General features: G+C 35.2%; 1 protein-coding gene and 1 long non-coding RNA gene across 9 annotated transcripts in view; both read right to left on the bottom strand.

The window, feature by feature from the left end:
• Positions 1–26,529, bottom strand: part of LOC309797418 (uncharacterized protein) — a 262,284-nt gene that overhangs the window by 162,622 nt on the left and 73,133 nt on the right. The gene's annotated exons all lie outside the window — the stretch shown is intronic.
• LOC309797419 overlaps positions 1–26,529 on the bottom strand; it is a 45,511-nt gene that overhangs the window by 2,126 nt on the left and 16,856 nt on the right. Inside the window, exons 1-5 of one of the 7 annotated variants that reach the window (XR_014292651.1) lie at positions 19,613–19,627; positions 9,881–9,925; positions 5,905–5,978; positions 3,245–3,453; positions 1,639–1,727 (exon numbers count right to left, since the gene is read on the bottom strand). This is a non-coding gene — a long non-coding RNA (uncharacterized lncRNA). Of the gene's footprint in view, positions 1–1,638; positions 1,728–3,244; positions 3,467–5,904; positions 5,979–9,880; positions 9,926–12,373; positions 12,481–19,612; positions 19,628–26,529 lie in introns of those variants that run through there. The other 6 variants (XR_014292652.1, XR_014292653.1, XR_014292654.1 and 3 more) reach the window with 6 other exon arrangements.

Genomic DNA, 26,529 nt, shown 5'->3' with positions numbered 1-26,529 from the left:
CCATGTTTTATCCCTCCCGGTACTAACTTCATTTAAACACATTTTTCATTCTCTTTTTATGGTCTACCTTTTTATGAATCATATATGAAGTATTCATTTTTAGTGTTTTCTGAAAAATTCGACATATATTTCTAACTTTAAAAAGTCGAAAACTAATTATCTCATCTTCCTCCTAAGCAGTTCATGGACCCCTCAAATTTTAAATCTGATCTCCAGTATTTCAGTATATTATCTAGTGTTTTAGTTTTACTTTGTACATACCCCCATTGGCTATTATTTTTTACACTCAACCGTTATTCAGATTCATTCCAACATTACAAATTTCTTTGCTGGTCACTGTTCGGTGCACCCTCCTACTTCTTTTTATGCTTATTTTCTTTCTTACTGAAGAACATTCTTTGTACAATGGTCTCCAATCTTGCCTAAAACACACGAGAATTATGTGAGAAGTTTTTAAAGCTCCCATTATTGAAACACCACCTAGATCACTTTGGTTAAAAAAAAAAAATCTCCAAGCATTGGCTTCAGGCATCAGAATATTTTTTAATGCCTTCAGACAATTCCAATAGCTGCTGCTGCTGCTTTAGTCATTTTTTGTTGTTGTTACAGTTTGTGGGTGGTAATTCCTCTTTGTCTATGAATGAAAATTTCTTTACTTCTTGTTCTTGAGTAGTTTTTTAAAATGAGGTATAGAATTTTAATTTGGATAGCTATACGTCCTCAGTACTTTGAAGATATTATTCTATTGTTTTCCAGCATCTACCTGTTTTCTGATAAGACAACAGCATCTACCTGTTTTCTGATAAGACAACGGATATTTAAAGCCAGCCCTCAAAAACAAGGCTTATTATTTCCAGGCCCTCCTTGAATTTCTTGGTTTCAACTCCTCCTCACTACTCTAATGTCGAATTTGATTTTTCCCCTTAAATCCTGAGACTGGGGATCCCCCCCTTTTTTGTAAGCTTGTTCATTTGCTTTTTATGTGTTGCTACATGTAAAAGCAACATATAAAAGAAAACACAAGTATAACAAACTGTGTGTTCAGATTGGAAGAAAGGATTCTCAGTATCAGTTCAGCCTATCCTATTGACTGAAAGCATTTACCTTGTTTCTTTTACAACTAACTTGAATATTATGAGTCTTACATCTAATATACAGTACTCTTCACCCTTCTTGGAATGTCTATGCTCAATAAGGACATTAGTTGACTTGTCATTAATATTGCTTTTCTACATGTGAGTGCATTCAGAGTTCTATCCTGTCCCATATACATAGCATAATCTTATATTTTGTTTCTAACTGGCATCAGTTTTCTGGTTTTTTTTTTTCGATTTACTTTTAAGCTTTACTTTTAGCAGGACTGTACTGAAATACTCTTACACCTTAATAGATCTAATTGTCTGGACTTAAAATAATAGATTTTTGTATCACAGGGGCATTTGTCTTTACAGATACTGATTTCTATTCTCTGCACATGTTTTCATGTTATATGCCCAGTATAATATGAAGCGAGTTAATTTATTGTGTTACATATAGTAAAGAATCCAGCAGAATAATGTTATTTAGGGTCTTTTTTTCATTATTTCTATGAATAACAACAACATCAACAATAATAGTAATAGAAAAGATAATTTCTACCTGTAGCAAGTCTCAGTTTTTTCTTAAATGCAGTAGAAGGCCCTTCACACTCTATTTGTCAGCTTGGCTTCAGGTTTTCATTTTGTTGGCTAGAAGACAGATAAAGGGGATTATGGACAGAACTGAGCCTGGTTTCTGCTAATCTCAAACTTGAATTCTTTCAAGGGTTGCAAAATATGATTCAAGTATTTCACAGGCCTGTATAACCTTTGTCATCTCTCTGGTATATGTGCCATCATGGGTGGATTTGGAACTGACATTGTATATCTCTGATCTCAACTGTATAAATATTTGTTTAGACTGACTATCAACATAGAACACAGACATTCTCTTCTGATGTATGGATGATAGAATAGTTCTTAACGGGGCCCCTATGGATGGGGCAGGCACAAACTAACAGAGGGCAATGAGGCAAATTTTCAATGAACTCAGATTTTATATTTTTCTTTAGGTAAAAGAGTGGTTGTTTGTATACAAAAAAATATTTCTTATAATTTGGGTTACATTAAAAATATCTCATATTTACAGCCATTTATCTGAATCTATAAGAGTGACTTGGTTTTCTCAAATACATTATATATGGAGTCCTTTAGACTGGAATTAAATTAATCATGGTTGTATTTTTTTTTTCTATTGACTTCCCAGCTATTTCCCCCTAGGAAAACTCTCTTAAATAATCAAGAGAAATATTTTAGGCAACATTATGTAAATCATCACCCTTATTAGATGAATTAATATTCTTGAAGTTATAGCTCATTTCATGGAAATCAGATTAACCTGATGTTATGGGCATAGTCATTTATCAGTAAGTTATTTGTTAATATGCTCAGTATGTGACATAAAATATGTAACTTTAATAAGAGAGTGGATCACCTCAAATAATTTAGCAAATCTTGAAAATGATAAGGATTAAAATTGTGGATGTATAAAGGACACAGAAGCTTGGAGAACTTTAAAACCATCTATTTCTATCCTGTTTCCCTCAGACAAGGAAATGAAGGCTGACACTTTAGCATGGTTTGGAAATCCTTCTAAAAATTATCTGACTTTCTCTTAGAATTAACAAGTAATTTAAAGTTTTAAGAACTGCAGAACTGATCACATGAATTACCATAATTTAGTCAAGAATTTTTTTGAATATCCACCTTTTGACAAACATTGTACATATATGTACCAGGCTGTAGAGATGAATAAAATCATCCTTAGTCTCAAATAACTGAAAGAAAAATCCCCCAATATTAGTGATTACTCAGGAATTAAGGATGATGCTATGATAACATTTTTATAATGTGAAATTTATTAAGTTAAATAAAATATTTTGCTTTTGAGATTAGAATGCCTTGTTTTTGTTCTAAGGATACTGATGATAGATAGTGCTTGTATTTTGCAGAAGTTTTTTGGGAGCAAAATGAAAACTTGGTAATGTGATATAAATTTGGTCCCCCAAGGCGATTTTTATTGTTATTTCTATTGGTGTTGTTAATGAGAGAAATTTCTGTGAGCTATTAGAAAAGAAAATGTGGATATCAATATCTAATCAAAAAGAAGGACAAAATAATGGATAATTAGAGAATATATATAACCAATAAATTAAAAATATACTCACATGCTAAGGAAGCACAGTGGTGGAAGTTTTGCTCATCATAAAGCTTTAACAGTGAGTAGAAGTTATCTTGGTGTCTTGGGTGTGGGAAGATATGCTAAGAACCAGTGATAGATCCGTTGTAAAATTTGCAACTGTTTCTTTGGTATTAAATTTCACTTAAGACCTGTGCTTCTGGACAGGATGGAGTAATAGGAACTGGATTTACTCTCCTGGCTTAAACTGCTAAAAGTAAAAAAATATATATATTAAACAATAATTTTAGACATTGAAAAACAAACAGCATAAGACAACGGTTGTATAAAGCTGTTAATTATAATGATAACACATAAAAACCAGTGACATATGTTTTGTGTAATACAGTTAAATGTTGGTGTTTGAACAAGTCCCTGGTCACCTGTAAAAAATAAAGGTGGATTCTCTTTTCATATTTATTAACAAAATGAATTTCATAGGGATGCAGTATTTAAACATGTTAAAATACTACAATTACTAGAAGAAAACATTTTTGTTTTATTTAATAAAAGTTAATTTTTTTATATTTTTATGTGTTGCATTTATTGCTTTAAGATTATACAAATATGTTTTGATATAATTTAATATATGCAGCATCAACTAGAGTATTCAATACACAGACTATTCAATGGGTATAGCCTTAGTAGTGGGACAAAATTAGCCCTAGACTAACTTGTTTCAGTTGCGGCCTAATAAGGCTTACAAGGAATCCTCAAAATGATCAAACTATTTCTTAACTACCTCTTTGAGCAAAGTTACAAATATTTTTAAAAAATAATACAAAAACGCCCTGCAACCAGTAAAGTAAAATTCACAATATCTGACATGCAATCTAGAATTACCAGGGATGAAAAAACAAAGGAAAATATAACCCATAACAAGGAGAAAAATTAATTAATGAAAACAGACTGAAAATGGTACAATCAGTAGACAAAGACATTCAAACAGTTATTATAACTAATTTTCATAGGTTCAAAAAGGTTAAAGGAAAGCATCAACATCTTAAATAGACATATAGAGGATATAAAAATAACCCAAATTGAGTTCCTAGAGATGAAAAATATAGTTTCTGAGATGAAAAATAAACTGGATGGGATTAAAAGAGATGAGGCAATGCAGAAGCAAAGATTGACCCCCTTGCAAAAGCAAAATTTTGTTATTATAATATAATCTGTCCCACTGAGTAGTCCAAATATAAAGTCTGAAATGAAAAATGCCAGCTTGGTCACCTTTTTTCATTTCAAATTTGCTTTAACCTTTCTGGTGTGTGCTTCCAAAAATAATTAAAGTATAAAATTATGAAAATTGTATTCAATGGTATTAAAATTAAGCATCTATCCATCTTATGGATTGCCCTGCATAATGCAAATATCTAAAATCTAAATATTATGTGTATATATACATATATGTATATATACATATATGTAAATATATCTCACTAGCAGAATGAAAAGAAGATATGAAAGTACAACACAAGTTGTGGAGGAATATAGTAAAGGAAACTAAAATTATAGTATTTTTGTTTTTAGATATAGTTGCTCTACGCAGTGGAAAAATGATATGCGGATTAGCATATTTTATTTTCTGAGAAGCATGAATCAATTTAAAAGGTGAAAGGGCAGATGAATTTGAAGAATGATTAATTTAAATACATTATCAGTCTTCAATTTTTTTGTTACTGACAACATCCCCTTTAGGATTTTCAAAACGCTGAAAGGTGGGATTCCAAGATTTTTAGTTGCTATTGAAGCAATTATTAGCAAATCCTTTCTTCTAATCTCATTACAGAAAATAAAGCCCTTTGTGCCCAGAGAACTCCCATTAGAACAGATAGTTAGTGGGAAGCAGCCACATAGCACAGGGAGATCAGCTGGGTGCTTTGTGACCACCTAGAGGGGTGGGATAGGGAGGGTGGGAGGGAGGGAGACGCAAGAGGGAAGTGATATGGGAACATGTGTATATGTATAACCGATTCACTTTGTTATAAAGAAGAAACTAACACACCATTGTAAAGCAATTATACTCCAATAAAGATGTTAAGAAAAAAAGAAAAAGGAACTGCATTTCGAAGCAGCTCAGAACATAGGTTGTACCACTCTGGAGCTATCCCATATTTCCTGTGTCTTATTAAATATTGTGTATATATGCTATATATTTATATCTCCATTTAAATATACATCTATATCTCCTAAAATACTGTCTCACATATAATGAAGTAACAGTTTCCAGATAGTTGTTCTGGAAGTCATTAGACAAAATATAGTCTCATTTATTTAAAAAATGTGAAATGAGAGAAATGTACGAAAAACTTGATCCATCTTCTGACTGAATTTGTAGTATTAGTACCTTCAGAAGAGGAAATAATTAATTTATCGTGAATTATTTTATTCCCATTTATTAGAGAGGAAATTTGTAAACTGAACCTGTTAGGGCTTAAAGGGTTTTTTTCCAGAAGATAGTATCTGTGGTTCTCACCTTACACTGAGCAGTATATCACTAGTGAACAATCTGACAAATATGTACATTATTAAGTTATTTTATTTTCACCTGGCTTTTTAATACTATCATCTGATATACATCATATTAACTGACACTGCAATTTCTTCCTTGATTTGTATTTTTTTTCTACAAACACTTTGCATTCCAACTTCCACGTATCTGATTTACTCACCCATGTGATGGTCTTCATCTTCAGACATCTTGCTGTCTGGGCTGTTCAACCCTGTGACAGTAAAAGCACACTCACTAGGGACTAGGAGTTTGAGAAGGACTTAGAAAATTGTTTGACACTTGAAAAAAACGGCTCCAGAATATGAAGAAAAAATCTGCAAAATTGAGAGAAAAACTTGTGTAATTAATATTTCCAACTAATATCACTACAACAGAAATGTTACTCAGCTTTCATATAGTTACCTAGAAATTATATTGGATATGTGACTTGGGCACATTTTAATGCATCTGATAACATTTAGGGTAGAGCTTCTAAAAGGGCAATTGCCTAGGACTGAGGAAGGTTTAAAAATGGCACAGAATGAACTAGAAGTGACTTCAGTGGGAGGCTGAGGCAGAGATGCTGGACCCGGAGAGCGACAGAGCGGGCGTACACTGGAGAGAGCTTTCCTCTACAGGAGAGCCAAGAACTTGTTACTTATTGAGGGGGCAGCATGAAGGTAGGGGACCCTACAATGAGAATCCTAGGATTGCTCCTAGATTTCTAACTTGGATAAATGACAGGACGGTACTCTTTGTGAATACTGAAGGAACAGCAACAGCAGCAGAAGTCTAAGAATGGAACTTTAACGTATCACAATGCTACCTTTAAACTAAATTTGGCGTTCTTCTCCTTTTTGAATGAATGAAAATGCATTAATTAAAGACACACACATTCACACACCTGCTAATACCTGCTCTTCTGCAATCGTGTTTTCTGTATAGTGTCTAATCTATTCCAGTCGAAGTAGTGCTTAAACACTTCAATATGCCTCTTTTCAGCCAAAAAGAAAAACTGTCTATGACTGTTTCAACGTATTTTAAATATATGTATAATCATTGCCAACTTATCTGCTTTGCAGATACTAGTTTCCTATACAATATTTAATATCTCCCTTTAGTGAAAATGTCATTGCTCAGTATTATGATTGTTTTTCATTTTTAATATATGTCTGAATGTTAGAATTATTGATTAATCTCTTTATTAATGGAATGATCTCAGGACAATGTTAAATACTCTTCTTCTCTACCATTATTATACGTTATTTTAAAGACTTTCCATACAGTTACTTTAAATGCGATTTTCAGATTTTTCAGGCTTTTTAGTCAGTAGGATAGGCTCCCGTGAGTAACAGAAATGCTGAAGAACAACAATATGAATTAAAAAAAATTAAGTGGTTAAGAAAGCACTAATCTAGTCATTGAGAAATATATACTAATATTTACATAGTATGTATATATAAATCAATAGTTTCAAAATGAGATAATCTACTGAACAAAATATCTTAAAATGTGAATGAAAAGATGTTGTAAAATCTCTATATGATTAAAGTACAAAAATTTTTATAAGCTTGGAATATAAATAATAAGTGCATTTTTGTCTGGGAGACAAGTTGTTATCTGGGAAACCTCAAGACATTTTGTAAATTATCGAAATCACTTTACTATCACTCTTGAGCATTTCTCCTATCAACTCTAAAATTAGTATTGGAAATTAGCATTATGACTATTTCACTATCAGGAACATTGAAGAAACTATTTCAAGTGCTAAACATTGGTTTTAACAAATAAAAAACAATTCATCTGAAGAAGATGTTACAGTGAACTGAGGAATTAAAAGATCTCAAAGTAGAGAAATTTCACTGACTGCAGTATAAACAACTTGAGGGTAGAGAGTGTCTGTTTTTCCTGTTTGCCCTCCAAATTTGGGAACAGTGTTATACGCACGGTGCAGGGTAATAAGCAAATATTTAACAAATGAAAAGTACTGAATTCATTACCTTGTGGTACAAATTAGGATTTCTTTTGTACTGCGACTAGAAGATTTTAATTTCAGCATTATGAATTATTAATGTCTTTATCTGATTCCCAGTTCTGTGTCAACCTAACTTATTTGAGTGATAATTAGAGGACTTCGTGTTTATCCTATCTTCTAGGATTTCACTTTTGCATATCTGTTAATTCATAATTTTGATTTTTATAACACAACCAAAGACTATAAAAACACATAGAGCAAGCACTTGCCAAAGAACTCTAAATAAAACAGGTCTCAGATATGAAATTAGAGCCATACATGGTTATATTTCTAAGTGCTTCATCTAAAGAGAGACGTGCAACACTGCTGCATGAATTAATCACCTACGGTGACTTTTAAACCTACCAACAGCTGGCCCCTCTAACATATCTGATTTTATTCAATAGTCTAAGTGATAATAATTTTTTGATCAAGAACTTTATTTTACTGGTTGTAAAGGTGCGCGCATGCACGCACACACAATTCCCAGTGCTTTTAAAAATTGTGGGACAGAATTAATCATAACTATTGAGTGTAAATGTCATTTATCAACTTATTAAAGTGCAAGCATGCAGGGAAAATAAGCTAAAGACAAGACTTTCGTTTTTCAATTTAGTTTTAAAAAGTCTTGTAGAAATCTTTATGAAATTAACACAAAATGGTGTTACCAAAAATCTATTTAGTTTGTTTATTCCCTAGTCTGTGGCAATGTAAACAGTGGAAGTTAACCCGGAATTTAAGTTAAGGAAAGCTATATTGTATTAAGTTTAGCCAAAATTCTCTAACTTGCCATATTTTTTCAAATAAATACAATTTCTATTCTCTTCCCTCTCTCCTCATCTCCCTTAAGGTATGTCAACTCTAACCCCGCCCCCCCATACACACACCTTGTTGCCTCTGACATTATCTCCTCCACTAGACGTGCTTTTGTCCTTATTGCTGCACAATAGTTCAACAGTAAAATGTGATAAACGCAGGCAAAGGTGTTTCAAGAAAGAAGGTAAATGTCCTTACACGTTTTCAACATAGAAACAGAATTTTTCAAAAATGAGTTACAAAATAGCAAAATTTAAAAATAGTTATAGATGAAGTTTGCAGATAATGTTGTCATCCCTCTTAAAAGAAGAGGGATGAGGCACAGAAGAAATGTAGTGTTGAGGACAGTGAAAATCAGCAGTTATTGCAAGTCTATTTATGCTGCGTTCAATGGATTCAGAAGACAGAGGCTCGGGTGCTGTCGTTATTACTTGTTTGCCATGTGATGGTGGGCAAAATATCTAATTTCATTGGGTTTCTCTTTCTATGCCTCTAAAATGTGGATTCCCAGGCTAAGAAAATATTTCAAATCTTTTCTAGGTCTAAAAGTCACAGACCTTAGTGTACCCTTTATAAAGGCCACATTTTCACAAAGATAGCATTCTTGTAAAGCACCTTTATAGAAAGAAAAAGCTATATTTAGAAAGTCCACTGAGTGTCCAGGGTTTTCTGAAGTCGTACTGCTGTTTATAACCAGGTGTAGGCCAGTAGGACAACACATTTGCTTTAATAACTGTCCAGATTTCTTGGAGTTAAAGATAAGTTTTTCATTATTCTAAGTGTTGACCTAAGAAATTATTGAAAATAAGAATTGCTCTAATTTACTTCTTGAATTGCCCAGTTCTTACATGGCCTGACATGAAAGGTGATTTAAAAGATTGCATTTAAGTTTGGACATATAACCTTCATCCTGCTGTTTCATCACAGACCTCTTACAGGAGAAACACGTGCAACCATTTTGAGTTTCTGAATGGGAGTGCTCCTTATAGTATTTTCCCCTTATAAATTTCTTGCCAACTTACTCCAATTTGAATGCAGGTAGAAATTTATAAATTTCTCCAAGAACTTATTTTTATTTTTATGAATCTTACTGATTTTGTTTTAATACCGAGGACTTTATCAAATTCATAGACATTTGATAGAATAAAAGGCAAAAGCATAATTAGGAAAAAGCCAAAAACCTCAAATAGAAAATAAGATGCTATGTTGTTAGTAACAGAAATTAGCACAAATAGACTGAAAAACTGACCACCATTGTAAACTGAGCTTTTAACTATGGCAGTCGCCAGGAAAAGGAGGGTTACCTGACTCAGGGGTCTTCTCCTCTTTCTTTGCCTTCTTTTAACAATCTCAAAAATTAAAAAAAGATTGAAAGGACAATACAAATAATTTATTTCCCAAACCGTTTGAGAGTAGTTGCCAACACAATGCAATGTCTCCCCCAAATCCTCTAGTATTTCCTACAAACATATATCCAAATATAATCATGAAAATCAGGAAATTAACACTGACACATGACCACAGAGCTCCTAATCCTCAGACCCCTTTCAAGTTTTGTCAATTATCCCCATCATGTCCTTCATAATAAAAGGATCAGCCCAGTGTCACATGTTGCATTTAGCTGTCCTGTCTCTTTAGTTTTTTAATCTGGAAAATTTTCTCAGGCTTCCCTTGAATTTCATGAACTAGAAAATTTTAAAGAATATGGATCAGTTATTTTGTAGGATTTAGCCGTTTGTATTTGTCTCATGATTATTCAGGATATGTGTATTTGGCAGGAATAACTCAGTGGTGAAGCTCTGTTCTTCTCACTGCTTCCTATCAAACAATTTCGGCAAACTTTTAACTTGTAACCTTACTGGAATATCACGTTACTCATTTGATTAAGGTGTATCACCCAGTCTTCTCCATTGTAACGTTATTTTTTTCTCCTTCATTATTAATAATTTTTGTGGTAAGGCACTTTGTAATTATGTAAATATCCTGTTCCTCATCAAACATAATTTACTCAATTTAATTCTTAAAATCAGTATGAACTCATAGACTCCTATTTTATTCAATTGACTATAATACGTTTCTACCATTATTTATTTTGAGGCTTAGGTTGTTCAAGATTTGTCCAGTGGAAACCCCTTCAGTTTGGCTTCTATATCCTTTGATGTTTCCCAATTATTCTTTGATATCTCCCTTCTTCTTCTTTTTTTAACATCTTTATTGGAGTATAATTGCTTTACAATGGTGTGTTAGTTTCTGCTTTATAACAAAGTGAATCAGTTATACGTGTATCCTCATATCTCTTCCCTCTTGCATCGCTCTCCTTCCCACCCTCCCAATCCGACCTCTCTAGGTCACAAAGCACCGGACTGATCTCCGTGTGCTATGCGGCTGCTTCCCACTAGCTATCTATTTTACGTTTGCTAGTGTATATATGTCCATGCCACTCTCTCACTTTGTCACAGCTTATCCTTCCCCCTCCCCATATCGTCAAGTCCATTCTCTAGTAGGTCTGTGTCTTTATTCCTGTCTTACCCCTAGTTTCTTCATGACATTTTTTTTTAGATTCCATATATATGTGTTAGCATACGGTATTTGTCTTTCTCTTTCTGACTTACTTCACTCTGTATGACAGACTCTAGGTCCATCCACCTCACTACAAATAACTCAATTTCATTTCTTTTTATGGCTGATCCCTTACTTCTTGAAACAATAATATGTTCTAGGGTCAACTTATATTTTCCCTGTAGTGGTTCTAGAATCAGCCATTTCTCCAAAGAGCTTTAGTTTCTTCAGTTGGAGAGCTGTATTTAGAAACCAAGATCTGGACACTAGGTGTATTCATTGCTCTTGGGAAGTAGTGGTCCCAGGTACTCTCAATGGGCAGAGCTAGGGGATTTAGGTACATATATACATACACACATATGAAAACACACATTCATAACCATTTACACATATTCATAAACACATTCATAAACATATGCATACATATTGTCTATGTTTATTTCTATAATGTCTCTATATTGAAAATCATCTGTTCACATTAACATCCTCCATTCCCTTTCAACACCCTTTCCTTCTAGTTTTTGCCCTTTTCATATTTTAACTCCCTCCACAGATATTAAAATAACACTGATTACCATATCCTTAATATCCTTACTTATTTGATCAGTCTTCCTGTATTTAAGTAATTTCATGTAGCTGCCACTTTCCCATCCCACCCATTTTCTCCACCTGGCATGGGTTATGACTATCTGTACAGAGTGGTTGCCAAGGCCACTTCCTCATGTGGATGCCCTTTCACACGAATCAGACTTCAGCAGTCAACACCAGGCTCTCTTATGCAGACATCCTCTCCCCTTTCTCAGACTCTGAGACCCAATGCCAAGTCATGTGGTTCCTTGAATGCCCACCTCCCCCATGCTGACAAAGGGTTATTTTACCTCACTTAATGGACTAATTTGTTCAAGAAGGGAAGGGATCACAGCACTATAAAGCAGTTATACTCCAGTAAAGATATAAAAAAAAAGAAGCGAAGGGACAAGGAAGGGGATGAAGACAGGGAGGTGGACAGAGGTAAACAGATTCTTTTCTTTCTAAACAATGTTTGAAGAGGTCCTTCATTTAGAAGTTACAAAGACATTATGAAGTATCAGCTGAAGAACTGAAACAATGACATATATTTACACATCTATATCCCCACATCTATGACACACAATGTAAAACTAATTTTATAGCAACCAAAATAGAATTTAACAAAACTTATGATGCTTAGCCATACACTTTAATACTCAGCAACTTACAAAAATATGCAGTGCCATTTGGCTGTTAACTATCAGTCCATGTATATGAATGGATTTGTAAAACTCCTAGCCAAGAGTGCTTGGGATAGTGTCTCTACTGGTCCTTACTGGATCCTCTTCTTCTTTTGTCACTCTTTTCAGTCATTTGTTGATTCTCGACTGTATCTCATTGGTGACTTGCATGACCACTGGCAATCATATCTGGGCAAATACCCCAGCTTGGTGTCTCTCAAAGGGCTGACTGAAAACCATTTGCAACAGAATCAACTGAGGTACTGGATAAAATTCAGGTCCACAGGCCCTGTCCTGATTTCCTGCTCAGAAGCTCTTTAGAGAGTAATGAGTATTTGGAAAATACCTTAGCTAACTCTCACACATTAACACTGAAACCATGGTGTAGTTTGCATGTCTACAGTTCCTCATAGTTCACGGTTTAAAACACATAGGTCTCAACAACTACAGTTCTTTTATTTTAGCTTCATCAATTCACATTTGTTATTTAACCAACTTGGAAATTGCCAGATGTGTGAATAGCCGCCAAAGTAAAATGTATCTATCTTTTGCAAAAATGTCTTCTACCAAATGTCTCTACAAAATGAAATGTAAATACCTCCTAAGATCTTCTTGGAGAAATCTTACAGATTTTTAAAATCTTCCAGGTTTTAGGGAATAGCAAGTGCACAGGCCCTGATGTTGGGAAAGCCACTGCAGAAAGAAAATCTGGATGTGTGTGTGAGAGAATAGTAGTAGTAAATGAGCTTGGAGAGTAGGGCAGAAGAAATACTGAATAAAGCATGTAGGACAGGTAAAAAGTTTAATTTTTATTCTAAAGTGATGGGAACAGGTTTTGGGAAATTATGTGATATGATTCATGTTTTTTTTGTGATTATTCTGGTTATTGTATTGGTTATAGACTATAAGGATTGGGGCAAGAGGGGAGGAAGCAAGGAGGTTGTGGAAGAGGCTGCCTATTGCATTAGATGAGGCAAGCAATGATGGCTTGGAGTAAGTAAAGACGGCAAGAGTAAGGTGAGAGGTAGGTGGATTCAGGATGTATTTTCAAGTTAGACTGGCAAGAATTTCTGATGGACTGGACATAGGAATTGTGGGAAAGTGAGAGTTTAAGGATGAATCTAACATTTTTGGCCTGAGCAACTGGATGAGTTATGGAGCCAGGAAAAACTGGAGTGCAGTGGATGGATCAAAGCAAAATATTTAGTTTTATTTGCTAAGCTTGAAATGTCTATTATGCATAGATTGGAGATATTTAGTGGGAAATTGGAATTAGGAGTCTGGAGGTTAGGTGAGTGCTTAGGGCTAGAAGTATGAATTGGGGAGTCATAAGTCATCTTCCCATTAAAGTAATGGGACTAGATTAAAACTCATGAGTAGTTAAGGTAGATGGAGAGAGAAGGGGGCCAGGAATGAGACTTAGGGCATTCTAACAGACATTGAGGGATGGGAGGCATCACCAAGGGATACTTCCAAGGAATGGTGAGTGAGGAGGGGAGAAATCTAGGAAAAGATGGTGTCCTGGTAGCCAGTGAAACAAAATATTCGTTCTGGAAATTATGAAGTTCATTTCCCAAAGTTTCTTGAATTGATGATAATTTGAAACTTGGTATTTTAAAAAGAGCTTTAGCAAACAGAAAAGAGAATAATTTTCTATCATGAGTGATTGATTGCAGTAGCATGGGGAATGGAGAAGTTGTGAAAAGGGAATCAAGATCTATGTAAAAGACAATTTTAAACAAAAGTATTCATTTAAAAAACAAGCACACAATATTTAGACATTATATTTTGTTTTTGTGTCAACAGCAGCTACAGCATGCTGTAAGTGAAAGATGAAGGATTACAGTTTAATATCAAATCAGGGAAAAAGGTGAAATAGGTGAATTCTTTGTAGATTTTTAATAGATTTCAAACCTCTATTGGTTTTGAATAATGTCATATTTCAAACATAATTTTCTAAATAATCATAACAATTTTAGAATCAGAATAAACCTTATTTAAATGCACATATAGTTCATTTTTATGGGTAAAACTAGGACTCTGGTCTTCTGATTACCAGTACTATTTCTTATTGCAACACACTGTTTAAAGGTATAGATGATTGAAAAAAAGAGCATACCAGTCATTTCTTAAATGGTTTACAAAATATCAAGTAATTAAAATTAGGGGAAATAAAGCTCATGAGGATTAAATTACAGGAAGAGTTTATAAGAGGGCAAAGAAGTAGGAGATGTATTTCCACACAGATAAATATGAGATTTTAGGAGAAAATGACCAAAACTGCATTTATAAGGTCATGATACTAGCTAAATGAAATAAAGACAACCATCATGTGAATAACATATAATTTTGAAGGTAATTTTGAATATGGAGACTGATACAGATTAACATCTGATTATAATAAAAATCAGATAGGCAGGGTAATAAGGTCTTCTTCATCCAATCACAGCTTATCAGGAATAAGGGAAACTCTTGATACTTTGGTATGTGCCATTTTAGGACAGTGAACTTGTTACAAAGTGAACACTTGACACAAGAAATAGTTAAGAAACATAAATATGATTCAAGAAATTCATGGATGGTGAAAGCTATGTTGGATTATTTTAAAAAGTTAGGGATGACTAGGTTAAGTAACTTCTCTTTTTAATAACAGAATAACTGTCACATGAAAGATCTCACTATGCCATTGACAAAGATAAAATCCTGGGACGCCATGGCTTCACAGTCTAATAGTCTAGACATACAATGTACAGTATAGTGTCCATTAGTCACAAGTGGCTATTAAACACTTGAAATGTGGGCAAGTTTGACTTAGGAACTTAAATTTTAATTTTATTGAACTTACATTTAAAAATTTAAAAACACATGTGACTAATGGCTATAGTTTTGGACAGCACTAAGAACAATTCCATTATCATGGAAAGTTCTATTGACCAGAGCTGACCGATAACATTTTTATTTAATTTTACATTTATTCCTCTTTGCTAAGAAAATCCTCTCTCTTACTAAAAAACAATATTAGCAAGATGGCTAGATATAAGATCAAGATGCAAAAATGTATTGGATTTCTATAGAAATCCAGGAACAAAGAGAGAGCTTAAAAATTATTTAAAATGGAAAAAAAAACTACCTAGGAATAAATCTAAATAAAATTGTGCAAGACATTTATGGAGAAAATAAAACCTTATTGAAAGATATTAAAGAAGTCTTAAATAAATGGAGAGATACATCTTGTTTATGGATAGAAAAGACTCATCATAATGGTGTAAGTTTTCCCCAACTTAATTTATATAGTCAATACAATTACAATAAAAATACTTAATAGAGGTTTTACAGGATTGCCAATTCTGAAATTTATGTGAATGTGCAAGAACAGCTGAGACACACCTAAAAAATCCATTCATTCCAAAATGGTCCTGGAAAACTTAATTATTCATAAGAAAACAAAGAAATTGGATAATACAGACAAGTCGATTGTAAGTGCATTAATGGCTTGAATATAAAACAAAGATACACTAGAACTTTCAGAAGAAAATATACTATATCTGGGTAGCATTAAACTAGGGAAGGACATTTTAAGTAGAACAAAAAGACACTAAGCTAAAAGATACATTTGATTTCATTAAAATTGAGAGCCGCTATTTATCAAAAGATAAGGAATGAAATAACTTATTTGTGTCATATATAGCTGACCAAGGATTATTTGCTTGTATTTAAAGAACCATAGAAATAAGTAAGAAAAAGATAAACAGTAGAAAAATGGACAAAAGATATTCTCTGGACTTCACAGAATAGGAAACAGAGGCAACTATTAAACAAATGAAAGGATTCGCAGCCTGTCAGTAATTAGGGAAATACAAATTAAAACTGTTATGGACTGAATTGTGTTCCCTAAAATTCGTATGTTGATGCCCCATCTCCCAATGTGGCTGTTTGGAGACAGGGACTTTAAAAACATAATTATGGTTAAATGAGGTCATAATGGTGGGGCCCTTACTGATATGACTGGTGTCCTTGTAAGAAGAGGAAGAGATAAGAGGGATGTATACACACAGAGAAAAGGCCATGTGAGGACATAGCTAGAAAGCAGTGGTCATCTGCAAGTCAAGGAAAGAGGCTTCAGGAGGACCCAAAACTGCCAACATCTTGATCCTGGACTTCCAGCCTCCAGAACTGTGAGAAGATAAATCTCTTGTTTTTTAAGCCACTGAATCTGAGGTATTTTGCTAGGACAACCTGAGCAGACTAATACAAGGAACAAAAGACTAGAATGGCCATTCTAACTGGTGAAGCTATAGAGCAAAAGGGCTGAAAATTGATTCCATAACTTGGAAAACATTTTGGCATTATTTTTTAAAGTTGAATATTTGAATTCCCTACAACTCAGCAATTCTACTCTTAGTATGTTTACTCTTTTACTTATGTTAAATCTTGCACATGTGTACCAGGAAACATTAAAATAAATGTTCATGGAAGTACTGTCCGTAATAGGCCCAAAACAACCCAAATATCATTAATAGAATAATAAACACATTTTCTTGTATTTATACAATAAAATATTATACAGTAGTACAAATGAATGAACACTAGTTAAAGCAAAGTGGATGAACCTTAGAAACATAATGTTGAGTAAAAAAAGCAAGCACAGAAGACTAAAGTATGATATCAATTTTATAAATCTCAATAATAAGCAAAATTATGTGGATGTTGAACATAAAGCCAAGATCAGAGTGATTTCTTTGGTGAAAGCAGGAAGGTGGGATCAGGGTAGAGAACAGAGAGAAGACTCAGCAGTTTTGATTCTAGTTCTTAGTTTCGGTGGTGTGTTTGCAGGAGTTTTTATTATCTCTCATAACTTACATATAATTAAACATATTATTTTGTATATTATCTAATAATATAAAAAAAATCAAAATCCATTATATACCAAAGATAACCCCTAGACATTAATTATAGAGAGTCCACTTTGAAACAACATACATAGTTACTCATAAATCTTCTGTAGTTGAAAGCTTTTAGCTATGAAATTCTTCCCCCTTCATATGAGGACTTTATGTTCCATAATGAAGGAAAATTGTTCCTACTTTGGGACAATTTGCCTTCTTTATTTAAGTGATGCTAGTCCTTTGGCTGCCTAGAAATTTTAAAAACAACTGATAACTACATCTACTGCCTGCAAGAGAATAAAGGAAAAGGAGCATAGGAGGCAATCTCATACATTATTGATAAACACATACAAAGACAATATTCGTACAAAGCTATTTCTCCATATAGCACCTCTGAATTTTATAAATAAATACATATATATATATCAAACATTAATAAAAGAATAAAATTATCCAATATGAGTACATTTGCTCTTTTTTCCAGTTAGTTCCAGGATTCTATTTTAGATTATTACTTCATATCTGTGAGAGTTCGGTGTGTGTTTGGTTTTGTGGAAGTTGCATTGTGCTAAAGTTTACATTTCTTTCTTGAATTAAATGGCTTTTGTTATCCCTTGGGAATACTGAAGATAGCAACAGCAGGTTACTACCTACCGGTGGAAAAGTATAAATAGCAATTTTAGCTGCTAGTGATTCTGAAATTGCCCTTAACTTTGTCCTTCTAAAAATGCTCCAAGAATTACGTTTTGCAAATCCACAGATTTACTATCCATACTCAAGTCATTTACGTGGACAAAGAATGTAGCCTGCGGTTTCAGTAACAAAGGATGTTACAGCCATCAAGCCATCAGCCACTGAAGCCACCCCCAATGCTGCACCCTGAGGGGATTCAGGATGGAGAAAACAGGATACTGGCCCTAGATAATTAAAGTGCATATCAAGGGAATGATTTCCATGAGACCAGATTCTTACATCTCACCATATATAGAAAAGTGCTGAATTTATTAACTTAAGATGTCTAGTTTCTTTAATTAACAGTAATCTTTTGATGTTCCAACTACCTGGGATTTTTTTTGCAAGAACCCCTAAATATCCTGTGCCCTCCCTTACCTCTTCGGAACAGTCCCTCAGAGCTATCTGAGAGGCTGTCTCCTGATTTAAGTCCTCAGTATGTCCTCCAAATAAAACATAATTCTCAACTTTTAGGTTGTGCATTTTTTTTCAGTCAACATTTAATTGTATGGCTCACGTAGGTACTATGCCTAGATGTAATGGGATGAGCTGTAAATTATGAAAACTAGATAAATTCTGTCAGCTCTAGCACTAGCTGAGATCCAGGCTTTCATCTCTGGATACTTCTGTCATAGACCTTGGCAGATATGGGGTCTGTGTTGGTCTTAAAATTATTCTTAGAATTGTGGGGACTCATTCATTCTTTCAACAAAATTTTACTGCTTATATTCTATGTGTCAGTTACAGTGCTGGGTCTTGAAATACAGAAGTCAACACATGAAACTACAAGGATAAAACACATTTTCTACCATATTAACTTTTTTCATTCATTAATTCATCCCTAAGTCATTCAACACGCATCTTCTTATTGAATACTGATGGGGGGTCAAATGCTATGCTAAACACTGAGTATATAACTGCAAATGAGATGGATAGGCCCTGATTTTGATGTCACTACTATCTTTTGTCCTGCCATATAATGGGACAGCTTCATTATTCCCTTTACCCTAAGTTTTTATCACAAATTGCTAATGAAAATAAAACTGTTAGTGGAGTTTCAACATGCATAGGTAAATGAGAACAGAGAACTCCCCTTTCGCATGCCCCATTCTCCTCCTTCTAACTCCCTATGTGAACTCACTTTGTGCCAAGACCAAGAAGATGTACCCCAATAAGAACCAAGCTGATTTCCTCACACTGACTGGGGCTATTGCTCACTTCGGAGACTTGATGCTTAATTTTGATAAGCAACTAGAAGACCATGGAGACAACCTATAAAAATGATTTGTCTTGGGAGAAAATACTAAAAAGGGTTAATGTGCTGTTCCACATGTCTAACCTCCTGGGATTAAACCACAGGCACCAAGGTCACCAAGTGTACTTGGCAACAATGAGCTAAAAATGAAAAAAAAAAAAACATCATACTGTTATTGTATTCATTTTCTCCCAAGGCACTCTCTGATAAACACCACAACCTCTAAGGGAATTGAGAACAGCTTCCTTGTGGGGTAGGTTATATATGCATCTTTTTCCAAGCAGTTAAATCATATCCAGCTATCAGCACACCTTACTTAAGGTGATTGTAATGTATGAGATTAAATGTTCCTACCTGATTGGAAACCTTCTTGTCCTCAACTCATTGGCTATACTGGATTTTTTTTCTTGGGTCAGACCTCCAGAATTCTATCAGAAATCATTCCGTTGGGGAAACCAGGCCTTCCCAGAAACTCAGGAAACTGAAATGGAGACAGCAAGAGAGAAGGAAATTATTTGGACATATAGACCTCAATTGTTTGGTTTTAAGTAAACGTCCAAGCAAACATCTTCTAAATGGTATAATAATTTTAGGGAAATTCACGGTTTATAAGTTTGTGTACTCATAAACTGAACATATTATAAGAGTACAGGTTGCATTTTGTGTCTTCAACTCAAGCAAAGAGTTCAAAAAAGGCCCAGTTATCCTTTGTTCATTAAGACACAAAGAGAGGGCAAAAAGAGCAAGTTTCTAAGTCTTTTTCTTTAAAATTTACGTCTTTTCTTCAGTCTTCATCAAGATCTTCAGGAAATTAACTTTACTAAAGTTAATTATTCATAAAGTAAACATAGGAACCTGCAGAAGACTATTTCACAGAGACCTGTAATGTACAATATCCATTGCATACATGCACCATGAGCTTGTCTTTTCTAGCACTGGCATACACAAAACTCTGTGTGTGTGTGTGTGCACATGTGTGTCTTTTTTGTGATGGAGCTATAGGGAGAAAATAAATCCATTGGTTGCAGTTCAGTGATGTAGAAAGATTTAAGGGTAAAGGAAAAGGCTACATCAAGTGAAGCAATAAAGTCATGAGGTTGTGCTTCCATAATAATAACAATAGCAGTCTTCTGTAACCAAGGGAGCAGGCTCCTCAAATTATAGTCACACCTGTTAGACCATCTGCCCATAAATTTCACACTATCATTAATGGAAAACAAATGGCACTGTCTCTCCTTCCCTTTATCCATTGGCTATTCTCATATAAACGATTTTTCTCTTCAAGGTCATGCTCTTTCCTATCTGTTTAAAAATATTAGGATTTAGGAGGGGTGATACATAATGTGCCATGCCTTGGTACTTGTACCAGTGATGGCTCTGTAAGGAGCACTGGATTGTTAGGAGGCTGTAAATTGAATTCCCCTAGAAGCAGAACCTGGGGGAATAATTTGAATGCAAACTGTTCATCTGGGAGGTGCTTCCAGAAAACTCAGAAGTGGAGTGGGAATTGAGAATGGAGGCATGGAAGGAAGCCAACAGAGGTGCATTACTGAATAAATTACTCCTGCAGGGAACTGCTGCCAGTACGTCAGGGGAGTTCTGTGAAACTCTACAGAACATGTCTCAGAGTTATCCCAAGAATCGGTGAGAAACTTGAAGTACTTATCTTCCAGTCCCCTCTTTCCTTGGTTGAAAGCTACACCCAGATACATTAACTCCTGTACATTTCTGGCCTGCCCTAAGGTGGAAAATTGCAGGTGGTAGCATGATTCTATCAGCATATACTGGAATGATGAGTGCTGGGGAGATATGAGTGGAACATTGAAACCATCTAATACAGTCGGGGCAGGAGATATTAATTATTGGCTTGCAAGTCCAAATGGGTAACCTTAAATTCCTGGGTTAATGGTTTTACTTTGAGGTATTTAAGCATGATGTATGAGTAAAAATTTCCTCTATTAAATCAAGTTGAAGATCCTAAGTCCCTAATCTTCTGGAAAACTGTGGATATCTTTTTAACAGGTTTTTGAAAAGTAACATGATTAAGATTTCAAACTGACCATTCATTCATTCATTCATTCAACAAACATTTATTGAACACCTAAAGTATGCCATGGGTTAAACTAGGCACCAGTGTTACTGTTACTAAAATCATTATCGTGCCACCTAGAAGTCAACGTATTGTGACACTCAAATAAAAAAATCCATAGTTACCATAAAAATTATTACAGAGTGATATAGGAAGACACGGTAAGACCTTAATTCATGCTGTGGACAGTAGTATATGGGGGATATCAGTAGGGCTTCCTGTAGAAGGCAATTGAAATGGATATTTAACATGAAGGAAGGGTGAATTTTTGAGGAAAAGAGAAGATAAATTCATGTTTGCCAGAAAATGAATGGTTAAGCATCAGTCCAGAAAGGAGTTCCATTCATAATCAGTATAAGAAATGTCACTGGGGCTTCCCTGGTGGCTCAGTGGTTGAGAGTCCGCCTGCCGATGCTGGGGACATGGGTTCGTGCCCCGGTCCAGGAAGATCCCACATGCTGCAGAGTGGCTGGGCCCGTGAGCCATGGCCGCTGAGCTTGCATGTCCGGAGCGTGTGCTCCGCAACGGGAGAGGCCACAACATGGAGAGGCCCGCGTACTGCAAAAAAAAAAAAAAAAAGAAAAGAAAAAAAGAAAGAAATGCTCACTGGAGTGTAAGAAAAGAAGACGATGGAGACGGTAGTAGAAGCCAGACCATGAATGGTCCATGTATGTATAGTAAGTGCTATGGTCTAGTCTTTGTGTTCCCCTCCAAATTCATACGTTGAAATCTTAATTTCCGGAGGTGATAATATTAGTATGTGGGGCCTTTGGGAAATGATTATGGTATTAGTGCTCTTATAAAAGAGACCCCACAGAGCTCCTGAAGCTCTTCTGCCATGTGAGGTTACAATGAGAAGTCTGTGACTCAGAAGAGGGCCCTCATCTGACCATACTGGCACCCTATTCTTGAACTTGCAGCCTCCAGAACTGTGAGAAAAAAATGCGTGTTTTTTATGAGCCACCCAACCTGCAGTATAATCTTACAGCAGCCCAAAAGGACAAAGAGAGTTTGGATGTGAGATTTTACTCCAAGAAAGATGGGAATCCATTGAAGGATTTTAACTGGTAACTTAGAAGAGAGAAAAGTTTCATAACACCATCAGATATTTTTATAAGAAAAATTTGTTTCATTTTCAGAAAGATCACTCTGGAAATGCTGTGACTAGATTTTTGGAGAAGGCTGACGGCAGTCCCGGATATAGAAAGATGAGTGAGTAGTCCATTAATACAAGTCAAACAAGAAAGTGGATATAGAAAGTGTGAACTTGTGGCTGAGCGTTCTTTTCTGTTAGCACTTGAAAAATGTTACGTCAATGCTTCTGACTCCAGAGTTTTAGGCAAGAAATATGCTGTCATTGGAATTGGTGTTTCTCAATAAGTGATGCATTGTTTCTGCCTGTCCACTTTCGAGATTTTTTTTGTCTCTACTTTTCAGAAGTTTAATTATGACGCATCTTGGCAAGGATATCTTTGCGTTTTTCCTCTTTGGGTTTGCTCAGATTCTTGAATTTGTGTTTGTCTTCTAAAAAATTGGGACCTTTTTAGCCATGATTTCTTGAATACTTTGTCAGTCGTACTTGTTCTCTGTTTTCATTCTGGAACTTTGATGATATGAATGTTAGTGCTTTTCTTACTGTTTACAGCTTCTTGAGATCCTGTTCTTTCTCCCATCTCTACCCCTCAGTCTATTTTTCTCTGTACATATGGTACATTGTACTGATCTCTTCTAAGTTCATGATTCTATGCTTTGTAATCTCCACTCTACTCTTCAGCAAAGTTTTTTGATTGTTGTATTTTTCAGTTCCACTGTTCTCATTTGTTTTTATTGTTATAACTTCTAGTTCTTTGTTTACATTTTCTATTTTTCCCATTTCTGTCAAGGAACACATAATTGCTAATTGAAGCATTTATGTGACAGCTTATTTAAAATCCTTGTCTGATCATTTCAATAGATGTTTCATCTCAGTGTTGGTGTATGTTTATTGTCTTTTCTCATTTATTCTGTGATCTCCTTGTTCTTGGTGTCATGAGTATTTTTCCATTGTATTCTAAACATTGTGAGTTATTATATGACTCTGTAACCCATTTAATTTTATTATTACTTTTTAGAAGGAAGTCATCCTATTTGAGGCGTAGTATGAGGACTGGGGGGTTATGTACAGATTTCCACTGGGCCCTACTGACAATACCCCAGCAAAAGTGGGCACTTACATTGTCTCACTGCAGACAGATCAAGTAGAAGTTCAGCTAACCTATTGGCCCTTCTGACACCTTCCCCCCAAAAGTGGGAACGTTAATATCATTGTGTTGCCTTTTAGTAGGAGTGGAAGTTCATCTCCCCAGTAGATTTCTTGACACCAGGGGAGGGGAGAAGTGAAGTGCTTTCTGTCCTTCCTCCCACTTCATTCCTTCTTGTTGATGCCGGGTGTGGGTACAGGGTCAGCTACCTGCTGGCCCCACTGACACCAGGGTAAGAGGAAGAGAACTGCCAACTAGCCCTGCTTGGGCATCTCATTCTGTCTTACTGCCTCAGGATGGTTATGGGGATTCAGCACCCCAGTGGGTCTCACTGACACCATGTGTTGGGGGTTAGTGGGGTGCCTACTCCCTCCAACCTGTAACACCCTATTCTTATTGATGTCAGGGAGAGATGGAGGCTAAGTCCCACCATTGGACCCTACGACTGTGTGAGGGCAGCCCAGTGTTAACTAGCCTGTCAGGCACCACCTTTTAAAGTCTCTTTGCTAATGGAAAGGGGTGGAGGCTCAGCTCACCACTGGGCCACACTGAAACAACCCTGGTGGGGAATCAGAGTGCTGGCTCTTCTGGACGGCAGGAGTGGGGTGGTATGGAAGATCAAATCCTACCTTGGCCCAACTGAAACCACAGGACATAGGGGATGGGTGCAATATTCCACTGGCACTTGGCTCGAGTTGTGTGTATATTCCACTGGCACTTGGCTCGAGTAGTGTGTATATTATTGCCCAAATGTCTTCTGTCTTTAGCAACACCTTTCCTCATACTTTGGCTAGGGGGAACAGGGTTTTTTTGGGTTTTTTTGAAGCTTTTTTGTCTGTTGTTCTGTTGGTGGTTATTGATTGGGGGTTCCTGTAATACCCTCTCCAGGATGTATGGGAACCAACAGGAAACACAGGGGACTCATCACCATGTTATTCCTCAAGTCCCAAAGTCCCTAGTTAAGTCTGCCTTCTCATTTCCACCTTTCAGCGTCTTCCTATGTTTGTTTGTTGTTATGTTCAGGGTTTTAGTTTTAAGTGGGAGAACCTGGGAGAAATGGGCTACTTCATCTTCTTGGAAGCAGAGGTCTGGAGGCCTTTTGATGTTAAAAAGTACTGCTGACTGTAAATTCAAATTTGATGATATACACCTTGCCCTTTAAAAAGTTTTTCTGCTAAATGATGTGGCTTCCCAAAGTTGCTACAATTTGATTTTCATACTTCTAAAAGCCAAGTGTTTTGCTGGAGTTGAAATTTAAAGATAAGCAAGAGATGAGGCTAAGATGATCTATGTGGTAACAGATTAAAGTTGGAACCATCAATATACATTTATGTTTAGCTTAATATTGCTTCATATTACCTTAATACACATGGTTATGTAGAGAGATACTTATAGATATGTGCATATACATGGGTAATGTACACACATATTATCTCTTTGCTCTGTCAGCTGAGAAGATCTAGAAGCAATGACATCCGAGCAGCAATTAGCACACCCCACACCCAGATCCTGCTGTCTAATACCGCTCTCCACTAAAAAGACCTAGTTATCCTTGAAGAAATAGCTGATTCTAGGACTGGGGCAGAAAATATACAAGATTTGTATACAAGACCATCTTATAGTGTCAGAAAGTAAGGAAGTTCCAAAAAAATATATAGGATGGGGATACCTCAGAGTGGCACAAGAGCCAACTGAAAAGAGTTCACAAGGGTCAGGACTAGAGCAATTTGAGGAACAAAGTAACTAAAGTAGAATTAGATTATAACCCAAAGTATAACATAAAAATCCATGAGTTCTTCTGATATAAATAAATAATTGGATACATAAATGCAGGAGAATAGATAAATCTCCAGTGCAAAGGAATTCCAAATACTTTATGTAGTACTCCATCTTAAGCATAACTCCCTATTCCTTTGTTGTGGGCTGAGCATATTGACTTCCTTCCAAAAAAGTACAGTATGAAAAAGGGAAAACAGTAATCTTACGATGGAGAAACCTGAAAAACACTACCTCAGCCTGGTGATCAAAGTTGACCTCAGCATTCATAATGCATATTGATACTTTGTACACTTGATGTGATCTGACAAAATAACCCTTCTACTCTGTGGTCTTCCTCCCCCAAACACATAATCCCAATATTATCACGAAAAATGCATCAAACAAATTCTAGTAGTGGGCATTCTACAAAAACCTAACTACTCAAAATTGTCAGGGTCATCCAAGGAAAATCTGAGAAGCTATCAAACCCAAGAGGAGCCTAAGGAAACATGGCAACTAAATGTAATGTGGTGTTTTGGATGAAATCCTGGAATAGAAAAAGGACATTAGGTAAAAACTAAGGAACTGGACTAATGTATGGAGTATAGTAAATGATGATGTATCAATATTTGTTAATTGATTGTAACAATGTAACATACTAACATAAGTTGATCATCATAGAGGGAAATGGGTATAGTGTACATGGAAACACTTTATACTATCTTCTCAATTTTTCTGTAAAATTAAAACACTTCTAAAAAATAAAGTCTGTAAAAACACTGTGTTTTCTTGTTTTATGATTAGGTACCTGTATTTCCTAATAAATATGTAAATTTGCTTTACCTTCCTTGATACTGATATTACAGAAAATACTAAGAAACTCTGAAAGAATTTGTAACTCCAATTCAACAAGCAATAATTCTTGGTATTAACTTTTTGGAAGAACCCACTGAATAAATCAAAGCAAATTGTCTTTAAAGGCTGAATTTCTTTTCAGTGTTTAATCTTTTATATGATTAATGCATACCACAAGCATGATTCTGTTTCAAAGGGCAGAAAATGTTGATTGTAGGCAATGTCTAAAGTACAGTGAAATATTAATGCCTGATGCTATAACAACTTTAATGTATTTTATGTTTTCAAAATGATGAATTGCTATTTCAGTGAATAAAGTATTCACTTTT

The sequence above is a fragment of the Mesoplodon mirus genome (assembly GCF_964341445.2).
Source record: "Mesoplodon mirus genome assembly, contig: HAP1_SCAFFOLD_518, whole genome shotgun sequence".
NCBI lineage: Eukaryota > Metazoa > Chordata > Mammalia > Artiodactyla > Ziphiidae > Mesoplodon > Mesoplodon mirus.
Note: the sequence above shows the minus strand (reverse complement) of the source record. Positions and strands in the feature narration are given on the sequence as shown.